Below are 16,166 nucleotides of genomic sequence, written 5' to 3'. Positions count from 1 at the left end.
AAGGCGATGTGATATCTGGGAGGGAAATTACTTCAGCTTAATGAAGTACATAACTCATGGCTCACATGCTGCCCACTATATAGCACACTCTCTCAATCTGTGAGGACAGTTTAGAGGGCACCACACACTTGTAGAGGGTAATAGTTCATTTCCCTTGTAAGCTCCTCCACTGGGACCTCTTTCCAGCTTGACCCAGTTTGTGGGGAAAATTATGACTCAATCATTATTTTTAATAGTTGTTCAGTCATTTTAAATAATGTTTTTTGTATTGCCTGTGTGTCAGATGTTGAACACTTTTTGGTAGGGCTAACTTTTTGCAGTTAAAGTTTCCATGTTTATTTGATATTTAATATACCTTATGATATATATATATTTATACACACATGCTCCACAGTGCTGGAAGAAGTACTAAGATCCATACTGATACTACAACATAAAGTTACTCCATTACAAGCAAAATCCTGCAGTACATTAGTATAATCAGCCAATATTTAAGTAATGTAATGTGAAATATCAAAAGTAAAAACTGATCTATGTATTACATTAAAAGTTTGATTACACTGCTGCATCAATATGTGAACAGTATTTTACTGCTGTAGCTGACGGCGGAGCTAATTTTAACTACTTTACAGACAGTGTGGTTTAGTATAGTGCAGAGGTCCCTGATAGGTGGAAAGCGGTCCGGACTTGTCCAATCCAGATCGGACATATTTTTGAGAATGATCAAATTGTGATGGAACATTTCTATTTTAACTGGCGCAGCTTTTCTAGTTTTTACGGCACTGGTCATGTGATGCTACTCAGCCAATCATTGCGACTCCAGTCAGTGACTGAGGCACATGGACACGGTGAGAGATGATGTCGAAAAAAAAAATACATGGAGAAAGCAGGATATAAAAGAAATGATGTGTTAAAGCTGTCCAATAGTTAAAAAAGTGTTGTGACTGTTAATAAAGAAGAAATAATGGAAAGTCAAGCTACTCTTTCACTATCATTTTGTGAGATTAAGCAATCTGTCATAATTATTCGAAAGTCCAGCGGTTATTGCATTTGTTACTTTCCTTAAAATGCTAAAAGAAAATATCGTTATTATTATGTTGAAATATAGAGAAGCTTTTACTTAAATGAAACCATCTGAGAGGTTTAGAGGAGAAACACTCCTTTTTTTATGTATGATAACCACTGAGCCACCGTGCCAGCAGACTACTGGTGTCAATCAGAGTGTCCACCATTTTGGTCCAGGTGGAAATATTTCATCAACTAGTGGATTGCCATGAAATTTTGTACAGCTGTACATAAACCCCAGAGGATGAATCTCAATGACTCTGGTGATTCTCTGAATTTTTTATTTGCCAAATACTTTCCCATCAGTGTTCATTGTATTTTGTGTTCAGTACCAGTGTTAGCGTGTGAAGCATGCTGACAGCATTTAGCTCAAAGCACTGTTGCATCAACAGCCTCACAGGTCCGCTAGCATGGCTGTTGACTCATTCTTGTTTATTAACAATGCACATTGGGAAAATATCACCTTTGATGACACTTATACCAATAAAGTTGGTCCCCTTTTTTATGAAGTGTCGACATCACTTTGTCTGTCTCCGGCACAGGTGTAATCATTCTTGTGGATGGTCAAAAGCTATTATTTTCGTCGTCAGAATAGGGCTTTAGGTCCAGTGATTAATCTGAGACTATTGATGGTGTATGGGATGGGACATAAACCAGATGAAGCACTAGTGTTATCAGTTAGAATGTGACAGGTTGGAACAAAACAAATTCATGGGAACAAAATTCTAAACCTTTAAATTAGACATATTGGACAAGGATTTTAAGGAATAGTCCATCATGCAGGCCTAAACATGCAAGACTACTTACTAATAAAAGATTGAATTTGATATGAAACTTGAGATTGTAAACTAAGGATCAAAGCATATTGAACATCCTCTTGTATAGTCAGCACTACATAATTAAATCCATAAACAAGTCAGACTAAAATAAACTAGACTGGATTTAATCTCACTTACTTAGAGATAGAGATTTTGCGGCTTGTAAAAGCTTAGAGAAGTAACTAGTAACTATAGGGGTAAAAAGTATGATTTCCACAGTGTTAAGTAGAATAAATGAAAATACTAATAAAATCAACAAATAAAATGAAATAAAATGTATAAGTACTTAAATTTGTAATAAAGTACATTACTTGAGTAAATACTTAGTTACTTTCCTTCAATGCAATTAAGACTTTGCAGCCTCAGATGATGCACCGTTTCTTATATTTTGGGTAGGTAATGCTTATTGTGAATCATTTTCCAACTTCCTTCGGCTCCGAATGCTCCAAAATCCTTTGACAAAGGTATTTGTAGCATCAAAGGCACCACTCTCAATATAACCCCACAAAGAATGTTTTATCTGAGCACCAAAGAGGTTAGTGTAGTTTTTCACAGGGTTAACCGTTTCCAAATGGTTGGGGTAGTAGATTGGAAGTGAAGGGCGTGCTCCTGGGCGAGAGAGGGGAGAGTGGATGAGAGAGCGGCCCTAATGCGGCATCTCATTACAACCTCTGTCAGGATCCCTCTATTCTACCATCAGCTCCCTTTAACTTGGTAAGAGCCCAACTGTCGTTTCGAGTGAGTGTGCCGCCAAGGAGGCATTTACAAATAAATGAAAAATGTCACATTTGATTTCACTCCTCTCGGACTGCAGCGCCTCAGCTTTGTCACAAACTGTCTTTGTTGTTCTGGTCTCTCGCAGGTCCCGCTCCCGGTCGCTGTGGATAGGTTCTGGCAGGTTCAGGCCCTCTGCGTCTCTCCCAGGGTAAGCCCGCAGACAATAACCTTCCCTTAATGTTGTTGAAACACTGATTCCTCCTTTTTTCCCTGTTCTGCTTCTCTCATCCTCGTCCATGAATGGCATGTGAGCGAGCAGGAAGTTGGAGCTGGTTTGCAATGACGGGGAAATAAAGAGCTGGTAAAATGGCGTAGCATGTCATTTAGGGAGAGTCAGCATGGTATCGTCTTTAACCCTTGGCTTTGTGGTTTGCCTGGGATGCCCTCGCTATTGCTGCCGACGCGACAACGGCAGCGAATTAAAGATACACTGCATCTTTTTGATCTCGTACGTTCGCTGAAATTATTTTACTCTGTGGTTTTGGGAGGAAATGTCGCTTTGCTTTCAGTGTTTCATGATTTAAATCTTTGTGTATTACTGCACTTTCTTTGCAGCGCTGTATGATGCCTAATTTATTTTACTGTAAAAATTTACGCAGGATAATTTCTATTATAATATGTCTGTGCTGACAATAATATCGTTTACCAGCACTATCACTGCGAATGTATTGATAAAATAAAAGCTTTTAAATTTCATTTCGATCCATGAAATGCGAAAATGTTTCGCTAAATACTCAGAAAAACAGCAGAATATTCAGTAAAAATAAATGAAATAGCCTTTTTGTACCAGCATACTCATCTGACAGATATATCAGGGTTTCAGATTTGTACACGATATACAATATTTACATTCATTCATTTTACTGTGCAATCCATTGCTGTCTACTGTGAAGCCATTGCATATTACATCTGCAGTTTTATCGGTTTGTTACTACCGAACAGTTTTTAATCGCTTTACAACATGTTTAATCTCATGGATTAAATTCCAGTGCAGTTACGAGGATTTCACCTCAGCTCCATGATACTCACAGTATCATTTTTGAAACATGCAAGTAAGGTGCATATGTGTGTGCCTCACTGATATATCTCCCATAATACCTACTACAGCCTTCAGTTTCCATCATAACGGCACATCCTCAGTGTGTTGTTGCTAAATGCACCCGCACCATATCGACATCGCACGCTGGCACTTTAAAGTTCTGTTGCCGGATATAAGGCGGTGTAAATGTCATCGTGTGTTGTTATAACGGCACATTCCAATGATCAGTCAGCCTGCAGCACATCCACCCTGCTCAACCAGTCAAATGCTTGTTTGAATGTTGAAAATCACCACAAGAAACGTCTTTTTCATTAAGGATTACCTTCCATCAGCCAGTTAATGCAGTTGCTTCAAAGAAAGGACCTGCACGCTACAATCGCTTCAGATTCCACATCACATCCTGACATATTCGTATCCTGAACACTTGTCTACATGTGCTCTCAAAAGTCGTTGCAAGTTTTTTTTTACCCACTCCTAACAACTCTCACATCTCTTTGAGCAATTATTGGAAAGTGTGTTGAAGTGAAAATGCTCTTACTCACCTGCTGCTGCCCTTAACCATCTCAGCACAGCAACTGGTGTATGCTCTGTAAGCATGCTCCACTCCATCTGTAGCTTGTAGCATTTTTTTTTTTTTTTTTTTATTGAGTACAAATGCCCCATGCTGGCTTTTTGGAATGGGCTGTTAAGCCTCTTTAGTAACACTTTAAAGATTGTGTGTGTGTGTGGTGGGTGGGATGTTGTAAAGAGGGGGAGACGGCCTGTTAGAAGATCCTGAAGGCAGGACGCCTCTGCAGTTTAAAAGCTGTTAATGATGCATGTCGCTCACCGAGGAATCAGTGGACCGCAGCCAGCAGGTTTCTTAGACAAAGTGTGTATGTGTGTGTGTGTGTGTCTGAGTGGAACACCTGTTGTGCTCTCTGTAGTCGACCTTCCATTAGGCAATGACAATGAATAACAAGAAGTAAAGCCTTTTGTTGAACAAAAGTGACACCAGTGGCTGTCACCACTGCAAGTTTAAAAGAGCAAAGCTGAAGAGCTGATAATGGGGACAGTTTTCATGGCTTCTTATGGAGGTTATTCACAAATCGGTATCGAGCAAGGTGGATGTTTTGCATTTGACGTGGTGTTTTTCCGCTTTAAGTGTATGTTGTCTCAAAGGCACGGTTGCAACAAGACAAACTGTACGTTCTATAAGCCTTTACGTTTTTTAACCAATCAGATGTTACAGCAACAGCCTGTGAGAGGTGTTCCAAGGGGACTCAGGGTTAGACTCATTTATTTACAAACTTGGGAGCTGCCCTCACAAACCAAGTCAATTGAATAGCTCTATCAGAGCTGTGTGGGGTTAACTTCCAGCCTTTATGGGTTCAAACATGAGGCTTGCAAACATGTAAGGACAAGACACTGGTGTCATTGTAATGACATGCATTCATAACCTCCTTTTTCTAATTATTTTCCAGAGTTAAAAAAAACCTTATAAACTTTACAAGTGGGTATGTGGTTTGAACTCATGGCCTCTAGCAGTGCAGGCATTCCAGCGATTAGAGCTCAAATTATGAAAAAAAAAACAAAACATTGTGGGTGGTTACAGTAGATGCACAGATACTTGAAGGTATGATGTGAGGTCTCAGATACCTGACCCCTGATTGCCACAGTTTTGGTACAATCCATGTAACCTTTTTTCCATGTATAACCCAAGACATTTTCTTTCAGTGCCTGCCTTGCGGCATATTTCATTATTATTAAGAAGACTACACAGACTAATGCAAAAAGAAAGAAATTTTCAGGGGAACAGGTGATGCAATAATGGACTGAAATGCATCTTTGTAGGTGAATGAGAAAGAATGTGAATACCGAAATGTCAGGGGTTGTCAGAGTGACTATTTCAGAGGCAACTCTTCACAGTACGGTCTATGGATTGTTGATTATCCAGAGTGTGTCTGGTATGTCAAAGATTCTAAGTAATACATCCTGACAAAATACATGATACGATTATCATTTATTTTGACATCGAGCCAACATAGAAAACATTTTGGCACTAAAAGTAATTAAACAGTGTTTTCACAGATATCTTCATGCAAAGTGCAATACTGACAAATCTCAGTCAAATCAATATTTGGTGTAACCACCTCTTTAAAACAGCACCAGTTATCCTGGGCACACTAGCATACAGTTTTTCAAACATCTTGGAGAACTCGTCTCAGTTCTGTGGATTCTGGATGTCTCTGTGTCTTCTTTCTCTTCATGTAATCCCAGACGGACTCCATGATGTTGAGATCAGGGCTCTGTGGGGGTCAGACCCCCTGCTGCAGGACTCCTTTATCTTCTTGTCTCTGAAGATAGTTCTTTATGACTCTGGCTCTATGTCTGGGGTTATTGTCATGCTGGAGAATTAATTTGGGAGTGATCCTCCTCATAAGAATCTAAACATCTTAAGTGCTCAGAACCTTTGCACTGTGTTGTATATTGGATTACAGCCTTAGAGTTATCGAATCTTAGATGAGAGGTCAGACCCTTTTCAATGCCAGTTCAAACAGTAAATAGCCTCAACATGGTAGGGTCACATATTTATCACATCAAATATGGAACTGCACCACAAGCAAGTTATCTTTAGGGATCATATGGGCAGATTTTGTAGAGGACATGACTGATGAATATCACCGAGTACAGTACAACATGCTTGGTGTCCTTAATGCTTAGAGAGACCTTGGTCAGTTGTGGAGAGGCTGCAAGTGTGTGTGTGTGTGTGTGTGTGTGTGTGTGTGTGTGTGTGTGTGTGTGTGTGTGTGTGTGTGTGTGATGAATTCTATTCAAGGTGACTTTTGAGGAGTCATCCATTTCTCCAGTCATTGTCTCCCATTACTTGCTCCAATGCACCACTTAGGCTACACACACACGAGCAATCATGGCCTGTTATCTAACTTTAAAGGATACTTCAACCTATGTTGTGGACTGAATGCATATAAGGTTTTTTCATACTGAAAACAATGCATTCCCCAGATAAAGGATCACTTGCTTTATATTATCTGTACACTTGTTTCATATATTCTGTGTAAGAAAATGTATCATGTCCACCTGTCGGTAATCTGTTGCATACGAACAATAGAAGAAAAAAAATTACAATTCATAAATGTTAGATGGTTCTGAAGTTGACTGAGGAGTAATCAGTAAAGTAACTGACTGCATGTTGGGAACTACAAATGAGCTAAAGTGAAATTTTTCATTTATATTCAACATCTGGATTGATCTAATTATAGACTTGTATTACAAAGTGCTACATGATCTTGTATGTCTGCTCCCAGAGAGCATGTTATGACTGACCCTACCCTGCACTCTGCTCTGCTTTATGCTTCCTATCACTACAGCTGCCAGCCTTAATTGCTTAATGTGCTTCAAAGATACCCACTGTGTATACATAAGTGATTCCTTGTCAGGTTGATGGTGGCCTGTGCTGGAGAGTAAAGCATATAAATACTTTTTAAAATCTGATTTATGCAGTGATATTAGTTAAGTATGCATTGGCGCTGGCAACAGCTGTAGAAGTATAGTTTTCGGGTTGTCTGTCTGTCTGTATGTTTGTCCATACATATGTCTGTAAGTCTGTATGTCCTAATATTGTGAAGGCAATATCTCAGGAACGCCCTGAGGGAATTTCTTCAATTTCTGGTACAATCGTTCCTTTGGACTCAAGAGTGAACTTATTCAATTTTGGTGGTCAAGGTCACTGTCACCTAACATCTGTCCCATTCTTAGGAACATCTTGAAGGAACTTCTTCAAATTTCTTTAAACATTCACTTGGACTAAAGGATGAACTGATTAGATTTTAATATTCAAAGGTCAAGGTTGCTGTGGCCTCACAAAACACAATTTTGGCCATAACGGAAGAATTCATGCACTTTTTATAACACAATTTAGTACAAATGCCTACTAGGATACATTGTGAGTTTGCGTGGGGAGATTGTGACCATATTTATTCCAACTTGAGCGGTTGGCAGAGGCATTGCCACAAAGTGATAATTCTAGTTTTGTACTTTGATTTTAACCTGCAGGGATGGCAGCAGAGTTGCCAGGAGCACACAGCAAACACCATGTCGCCTATGAGACTTAACCTGGACCTTGAAAAACTTCAGAGTCCCCTGATTGATGGACCTGGAGGACCTAATAGTTCTGCACAAAGACAAATTTACTGCAACCCAATACAGTGTTTTTTGCACATGGATGTGAGATGATATTGTCTTTGCTTTAGGCAACAGGTTCACTGTGTTGCACAACACCACTTTGACACAAAGGGGGGACATAGATTGTTTCTGGTGTCAGACTGAAGCTGCTGCTCCCTACTCTACAATCCACAGACTTATCAAATTTATAGTTGCCACAGTCCTTCACAACAGCTACAATAGCTCAGATGAACACTCACCAAGCATTTTATAATGAATACTAATACTTGCAATTCTTCGTAGCATAGTATCCACTATGCATTCCTTCGACATTCTTCTCCATGTTAACATGATTGCATCGCATCATTTCTGTAGATTTGTCTGCTGCACATGCTGCCAATATCCCCTTCTACCACATCCCAAAGCATTTCTATTGGATGCCTTTGAAGAATAGTGAACCCATTGTCACATTCATGAACCCAGTTTGAGATGACTTTTGCTTTGTTGCATTATCATTCTAGAAGCAGCCATTAGAAGATGTTAAATTGTGGCTGTAAAGGGATGCACATGGTCAGAAATAATACTCAGACAGACTGACATTCAAAACCATGTTTGATTGATACTGAAGGCCAGAAGTGTTACAAGAAAACATGCCCCATGCCATTACACCACCACCACCAGCCTGGACTGTTGCCACAAGACAGGTTGGGTCCATGACCCTACCATTTGAGTGCTTCAGCAGAAATACAGGACAGGAGTGTAACCCAACAATCATGCCACAGTCAGTCACTGAGATCACATTTTTTTTCTCCATTCTGATGTCTGTGAACATTAACTGAAACTCCTAACCTGTATCTACATGATTTTATGCATTGAATTCTTGCCACATGATGGATGGTTGCAGGTGTACAGGTCCTGCTAATAAAGTGCTTAGTGAATGTATATCAAAGCTTTTGGCATGCTGCTGTTGAATCATTCTGAGAAGCAGGTCATGGACATTGAATTTGTATCAGTGCTATGATGCTTGCAAAGCTGGACAGAAGTTTTAACAAAATGTCACAGTTTTAATAACAATAATAATAATAATAATCTTTATAGAGCAACTTTCACACAAGAGATTTAGCTTTACAGTAAGAATTGGAATAGTGCAATAAAATAAGTGAGTAAAAGGACATCAAATTAGACAAAAGTAAGAAAAACTGTGTGTGTGTGTGTGTCTGTGTTTGTCTGTGTGCCTGTGTGTTGGGACACAAACAAAGGTAAGATGGCCGAATCAAAATGGTCGCTTGTGGTAAGACTACCACAAGATGGCGGCAAACAAAGAAAGTACACAATATAGCAGACCCAAAGATGGCTGCTGAGACCACATGGCATGTGGGGGAGGGAGAGTGTAAGTTTCTTTGTTCAAAGCCAGTTTAAGTAGTCTAAAGGATGCTAGGTTAAAGGAGAGTTAACTGCATGCAAGTTCTAGGTGTGCTACAAGTATATGTGTGGACATACAAGTGTCAGTTAACAATGCTGAGCTGTGCTAGTTAAGGTTATGCCCATTCAACTTCACCCAATCCTTGGGACAAAAAGAGAAAAAGAGGTCCTCTCCAGTGTTGTCCTCACAAAGTGCAGGGAATCTGTGTGACTTCCTGGTGGAGTGAAGTCCTGTCTGGCTGTGTGGCTTCAGTGTTGCAGAGGAGGCTGCTGGTCGCTCCTTTGTTCTTCTTGCAGCTGTTTCACACTAACTCTGTTGTTGCTCCTGTTGCTTGAGATTCAGCTGGCAGACTTGGTGTCATCGCAGCTGGCACTGAAGTGAACTTGTTAACTCTTGGTTCCTTAAGCAGGCACTCATGTCGCTGCTGTCAGGGAAGAGTGAAGTGAAGCAGTCTGCTGTGAGCAGGCTTGCAGGAGAGCTGTTGTTTCATGTAGCAGTCCTGTGCTAACCTGGTGCTGGGAGCCTTGTTGCTCCTGGAAGGAGGTCCAAGAGGAGAGAGGCTTCTTGGAGAGCCGGGAGGAGGAACGGGAAAAGAGAGATCACACTGTGATCAGCACTTACTGGTCTGTAGGGGAGGTCCTCCACAGGTGTGGGCAGTGGAGAATTGTGGAGGCAGCAGTATCTGGAGGTGTTGCAGCCAGGCCCGGGAAAGCAGGAGCACAGTGGCATCTGGTGGGTTGATTGTAGCCTCTTCAAGCAGAACCGCATAGCAGTTTGAGAGTGCCAGGCAAGGTTGTGATGTTGCTGCACCTGAGTAGTTCCTGCTGCCACAAACTAGCATGGACCAGGACAGTTGCATCCAGAGGTTGGTCTATTTATGTATGGACATAAGAACTTGAGCTGTGGGTCTGGCTCCTGTTTGAACCCACATGGCACCTGCGTAGGTTGGTACCAGTGCTGATGGAATGACAATACACAAGTTCATTGCTCCCACATCAGTGGTGATACTCAACACCATCACATACGCTTCATGCTCACTGAATATTCCATCTCCACAGTTCTCAGACTCCCTGCTCAGACACTAGATTTGGTACTGGCTCTACACTGGTCAATGCCAGCCACCGAAGAATACATTTGCCAGGCACCTAATATTAGCTATGCAAACACGCATGGGATTTATACCTCCAGAACCCAAATTTGTCTATTCTCTATGGGATGCTGTGTAGGAAAGAAAACATGCTTTTTTTGGGAGATAGCAAATAACTGTAATTTCACGTAAAGTATCTGTGGACTTCACGGTTGGTAATCCATTTGCATTATCTATTAGAACATTTCTACATAATTGTTGTTTCAAAATATATGCATATTATCATATGCATAATAAATCAGTGATTACCAATACATTGTACAGACACCTTTTATTTAGAAAATAAATAATCCATGAAATATTATCACTATGAACTTAAAAAATACGTAATTTTAGACAATACAATAAATTTGTAATTTAAATTGCAAGTGTTGTGTTTTTATGAGAATTCTGTGGTTTTTTATTTGTTACCATATTCACGACAAACTATTGACTTCACGGTATGAAGAAGCTTTCCAAATCAGTATCGTGGAGTGGACTCCGGGTGGCAAAGGCAAAGCAATTTCCCTGACCAGAATTACTGAGTATCGTTAAGAAAGCATTCTTTGTCACCGTACATGACAAGCTACAACATATCAGTGCAGTAATCTTCCTCACAAAAGGTTAGCTTTGCATTATAATTGCCGCTGACATTTCACTGTTAAATTGCATACAAGGGCATCAGCAGAGTCCCTTTCTCAAAGTCTCTCTTTTTACTTTCATTCTTATGGCTCTGTCAGTCCATGGTGAAGATTTAGTCACTAAATTGTATGTGTATCAAGTTTATGTGTAAATATCTTTTGTGTGATTAGATCAAAACAAATAGCTTAAAGGTGTTTGTGGGAACTTTTACCATAATATATCATCTGGTGACAGTTTTGTGCCTGTTTGTGTTGAACCTTTTGGTTGGATTTGTCCACCTCCTCCGCCAAATGCCTGTTGCACTCTCTCAATAGGCTTTCCTCTCTTTACTCTTTCTGCTCTGTTTCTGTCCGTGTTTTTGTATCGTACTTTTTCTGTCTCTCTCCCCTACCCAGTCTCTTCTCGACCTTAGCGCATCCTACAATGACACATAACTCAGCAGCACACCTGCGATCCGTGACAGCTGAGCCCCTGGCCTGGTGCAGTGCTGTCACTCAGCAAGCTAACTGCCATTAAACAGCATGACCCTGCTGCCCCATTAGGCTTGAGTCAGATGGGAGTGTCAAACCATTCCCCCGTGCACCTCAGTGTTTGACGCTGCTGTGCAGATGTGGTCTTGGTAGAATTAAGTGTAAGCCCAAGAGGCTTTTTAGTTTACAGTTACATTAGAGAGGCTTACAGCCTTTGTTAAGACAAGTCAGGTTTGCTTGTCACTCTTTAAACTTGCTGCTTCAGCAGATTAAATGAAAAAAAAATAAGCAGAAAAAATAGAAATAAAATGTGAATACAGTGACCAAAAAAAAGACAGAAAAGGTTCTAGCGCTGATCATTGACACACAACCTAAGGACATGCAATTGTACTGACCACATTAAAAGATCAAAAATATTTATAGTTGATCTGACTGGCTACACTCTGAAGCGGGGTGAAAAGCTGACCATTTTAGAGACAGGGGAGACATCATTTCAGACTGTCTGGTTTGGAAGAAATTAATAGTGTCGCACACAAAAAGAACAGAAACAGGTCTGTCAAGAATGACAAAATAGCGCTAGAGAAAGAGGTTGAAACCCTGGCTACTCTCTTACCTTTGCATAGCAAGTCCATCATAGCGGGAGGTGGATGTGAATGTCAGATCTGTGGTTTTTCAGACAGTTACATAAATAGTTGGACACCCACTCACTAATCCGACGTCATAGTAGTGTTGGTGGAGGAGGTTTCCAAAGCTATTTGACCATCTGGGAAGCAGTTCTGATGGCGTACACTGATGCCCTTACTTTCCACCTCATTACATAAAGGGCACACTACTTTCTGTACTGGCACTGAACATTGGCACTGGACATAGAAGTGTTGAATAGTCAAATATACTGTAGATGTACTGCTGTCGATTTTAAGACCGTTTAGTGAAGAGGAAGTTAATTTCTATCTCTTACTTGTGCAAATTTGACAGCTGGAGTGTGCCTGTTCCGGTTTGTATGCCTCTGTGCTGGTGAAAACCAGGGCTGGAATGCTATTGTTTTTGGGTTGTCCGTCTGTCCATCTGTCCGTCTGTGTTTCCCATTCTCATGGACATGATATGTCAGTAACACCTTGACGGAACTTCTGCAAATTTGCCGCAAACATTCAGATTGACTCAAGGATTAACTGATTAGATTTTAGTGGTCAAAGGTCAAAGGTCAAGGTTAATGTAGATCAATGTAGAAAAGACTCACAAGTGACAGAAAGCATGAGAGGTACTGCTATATACAAAACACGCCCATCCTTCTAGTTTGAATTGAAATTTAAGCAGTTCAAGTCCAGTGAATAACCTTGAATGGTACAAAGGTAAGCGGTGATCTCCTCCAGGGGATTAAGAAATAGGTAACTTCCATCTTTCCTGTAGCAGTGGAAGTAAATCAAACATTGTAAATTAATGCAAACAGTTCACACTTGGTGATAACTTACAAACCCTGTCTGTACAAAGGCAGTGTTGGAAGAAACTGTGTTACTACAGCCTCTGAAGCATTCTTAGGGCAATACTGTACTGCAGGAAGTAGCACTGTATATTGATATCAGAATGGTAAGAAAAAGGCAGGTAAAAAAAAGGAAGATAGGCTGGTTGGTCAGGGGTTCGTCCTACATAAAGATAATGACCCAAACCATTAGAAAAAAATAATTAGATGGTGGCTTCACATGATGGAAGAGCTGCACAATCTCCAGACTTAAACACTGTGCAGCTGGATTGCCCTAACCTGAACCCCGCAGGCAAAGCAACCTGCAAGTGCAACATTTGTAGCAACTTCTACAACAGTGTTTGGAAGAAACTTCCTGAACAAAGAATGCCACAAGTGTATTCAGCTGCTAAATGAGTCAAACATTTAGATTCAATTTAGTTCAACAAGAAGACTCCATGATTCCTTGTCATGAAAATCTCTAATTGTCTATTTGTTTTGGGTTTGTTTAATGCTTTAATATTTAAAAACATTGACACAGTGAATTACATACATTTAAATAACAGCTGGAAAAATTGAGGTGTTCTAAAAATGTGTGTAACCTATAATATATAAACTATTATCTCATTTTATGACTCTATGGCTGTTCTATACATTCTAACTGAGGCATGTTTTAAATTCTTAGCCTTTGCTCAATTCAGTCTTACTTGTTCACAGCTGCGTTTATGTGGTGTAATGTTTATTATGAATATGTAAATTAGCTGCTCTGCATTCATTTCCACCAATTACTCTCTCATTGGGTGGTAATTAGAATTGATGATGAGGTGTCACCCTTTGCAGTCACCTTCTGTTTTCAGAGACACAGATTTGAACAAGGTTGATGAAATTACTTGAAGTGAGCTGTGAGGCAATACTGATATATTAGTGTGCATGCATTGGCAAAATAATACAGTAGCCCCCCCCTCCCCACCCCTGTTCTCCAAACCACCACAATTTGTCTGGCCATTGACCTTTCAGTGTGGTTTTGCCACAGAGCATTGCCAGAGGTTCTGCCACAGAGTAGCTAGCCAACAGGTTGTCACGTTGACTGGTGGCTGCTGGATCTCCACTCTGAAAAACCTTGTTCCAGTGTATCTCACAGATACTGACTTGAACTGAGATCTGATGACTTGGCAGTCCAGTTCAAGTGAAGAGCTTTAGTTAATGATATCCTTATATAAGCTAAAGGACCCGGCCTCATTTAAGCTAATTACCACAAATTACCAGTACTGATACTCTTTGGTTGCGTTATCAGTCATGTGACCTCTCTCATACTCATTGTGACAGTCCCTTTAGGATGATCTTCATACATTAAATTGGAGATATATACTTCATGCCTGTGTACGTACTTTATCAAATACTGGGTACCTGTTGGTGCCCCTTTGTGTCATCAAATGTTTTACCATGAGTTATTTATCTGAAAACTTGTACCCAGAACCCTTACACTGACTGCAGATCAATGTGTGACATCAGGATTCCACTTTATTTAGAGCCACTAGTGGTATTCATCTGGAACAAAAACAGAGACTACTTGGAAACTCAGAGAGATAGAATACGTCTCACTAAGCCGAGATTTCTTGAATTTACCTCTCTTTGCTGGACTAAATGTATTCCCTTTTAAAATTGCTGCTTTAAAAACCACAAACAATTTAAGAGTTGCGGCTGAAACTCTGAAGCAGCCTGCACTTTGCAGCACTCTTATGTTTTACAATCCCTGAGAGACAGAGATGGTGTCCAGCTCTGGAAAGAGAGGAATAGGAATAATTGAGATGGGGAAGTAGAGAAAGAAGAAGAAAGTGATAGGAGGGCAGTTAGAGATAAGAAATACAGAAGGAAGGAAAACACAAGATTAAGAGGAGAGGGGAAGAAAGGCATTCATCATAATTGTTATATCTCTAAAGTACTGCAGCTACAGCATGAGTGAATGTGCTGTATGCTGCTAGCGATTCAGCATGGTAATGACAGAGGCTTTGCATTTGCATCGCAAGTCTCCCAGCAACCAGAGCTGGAGACATCATGGAGGTCAACTCTAATGGCTGGGTTAATTAATTGTTCTTGGAAATGATACTGGGGACTAATTGGTTTGCCGTCAGAAATGAAAGGATGTGCCAAATATGTCATTCTCTGCGTATTAACCAAGGAAGTGTCATTTTTACAAAGTTGAATGGAATGAATTGGACCTGAAAAACTGTAATCGGAACATGGGAGTGTCCACGATAATTTAACAATGCCACAGGTTTAAATTGAAGGCCATCAGCTCTAAATACTGCAATACTCAAGAGCAGGGCCAGGATGTTCAATCTTTGTTGTCCCTCTATATATTCTGAGTGGGGAGTCAAATATTTCGAGTACACAGGGGCAGACTACCATGACATGCTGGTGCCATGTGGAAAAAAAATAGAATTGCGGTGGTTGTATGCCTCTGCCACTCGGACTAGTTTCAGATTACATCCCTGTCAAACCAGAGTCATATAAAATATTAACCATTTCTGTGAAATTCTGTCATGATTGCTGTGTGAAGTCTTGAGTAATGCTAGAAACTGTTTTGTAAGGTCACACTTACCTTGACCTTTGACCACCAAAATCTAATCAGTTTGTCCTTGTGTCCAAGCGAATGTTTGTACCAAATTTGAAGAAATTCCGTCAAGGTGGTACTGAGATGTTGTGTCCTCGAGAATGGGATGGATGTACGGACAGTAGGACAACCCGAAAAACAGCATAAAAACAAAATGGCTCATTATCCTCCCAAAATATTAAGCAGTAGTATACATAAAAATCTTAATGTTGTACATAATCAAACTCTACCAACTCTTGCTTATTGTTATTATTACTAAATAAATTAGACAAAAATACAGATAGTACACATGTGACATAGTGTAGCAAAACATATCAACAAAAGGCAGTCTAAAAGAACGATTAAATAATGGGCTTCATGCTTAAATGACTCATAAGAAAAGATTTGTTGTTAAGAGGCACATGGGAGCGATTTAAGAAAATTTAGGGCATTTTTTTTCCAATTTTCTTGCAGTTGTACAAATAAATGTCCCAAACATGTTGTATCAGTCATGTTCAGGCAGTCTGCCTCACTTCCCAGCGTTTGACATAAAATCCCAATTCTGTAATCTAAATGAATTTGGAATTTTAATATGA

General features: G+C 40.1%; 1 protein-coding gene across 1 annotated transcript in view; it reads left to right on the top strand.

Annotated features, from left to right (window-relative positions):
- Positions 1 to 16,166, top strand: part of LOC139626812 (inactive N-acetylated-alpha-linked acidic dipeptidase-like protein 2) — a 496,369-nt gene that overhangs the window by 30,119 nt on the left and 450,084 nt on the right. The window contains exon 4 of the mRNA XM_071487314.1: positions 2,746 to 2,808. The gene's annotated coding sequence lies outside the window, so the exon portion shown is untranslated. The remainder of the gene's footprint in view (positions 1 to 2,745; positions 2,809 to 16,166) is intronic.

This window comes from Trachinotus anak, unplaced genomic scaffold (genome assembly GCF_046630095.1).
Source record: "Trachinotus anak isolate AG129_WGS33_773 ecotype Australia unplaced genomic scaffold, CSIRO_AGI_Tana_v1 ptg000010l, whole genome shotgun sequence".
Taxonomy (NCBI): domain Eukaryota; kingdom Metazoa; phylum Chordata; class Actinopteri; order Carangiformes; family Carangidae; genus Trachinotus; species Trachinotus anak.
The sequence above is the reverse complement of the archived record's forward strand: the minus strand, read 5'-3'. Positions and strand labels throughout refer to the sequence as shown.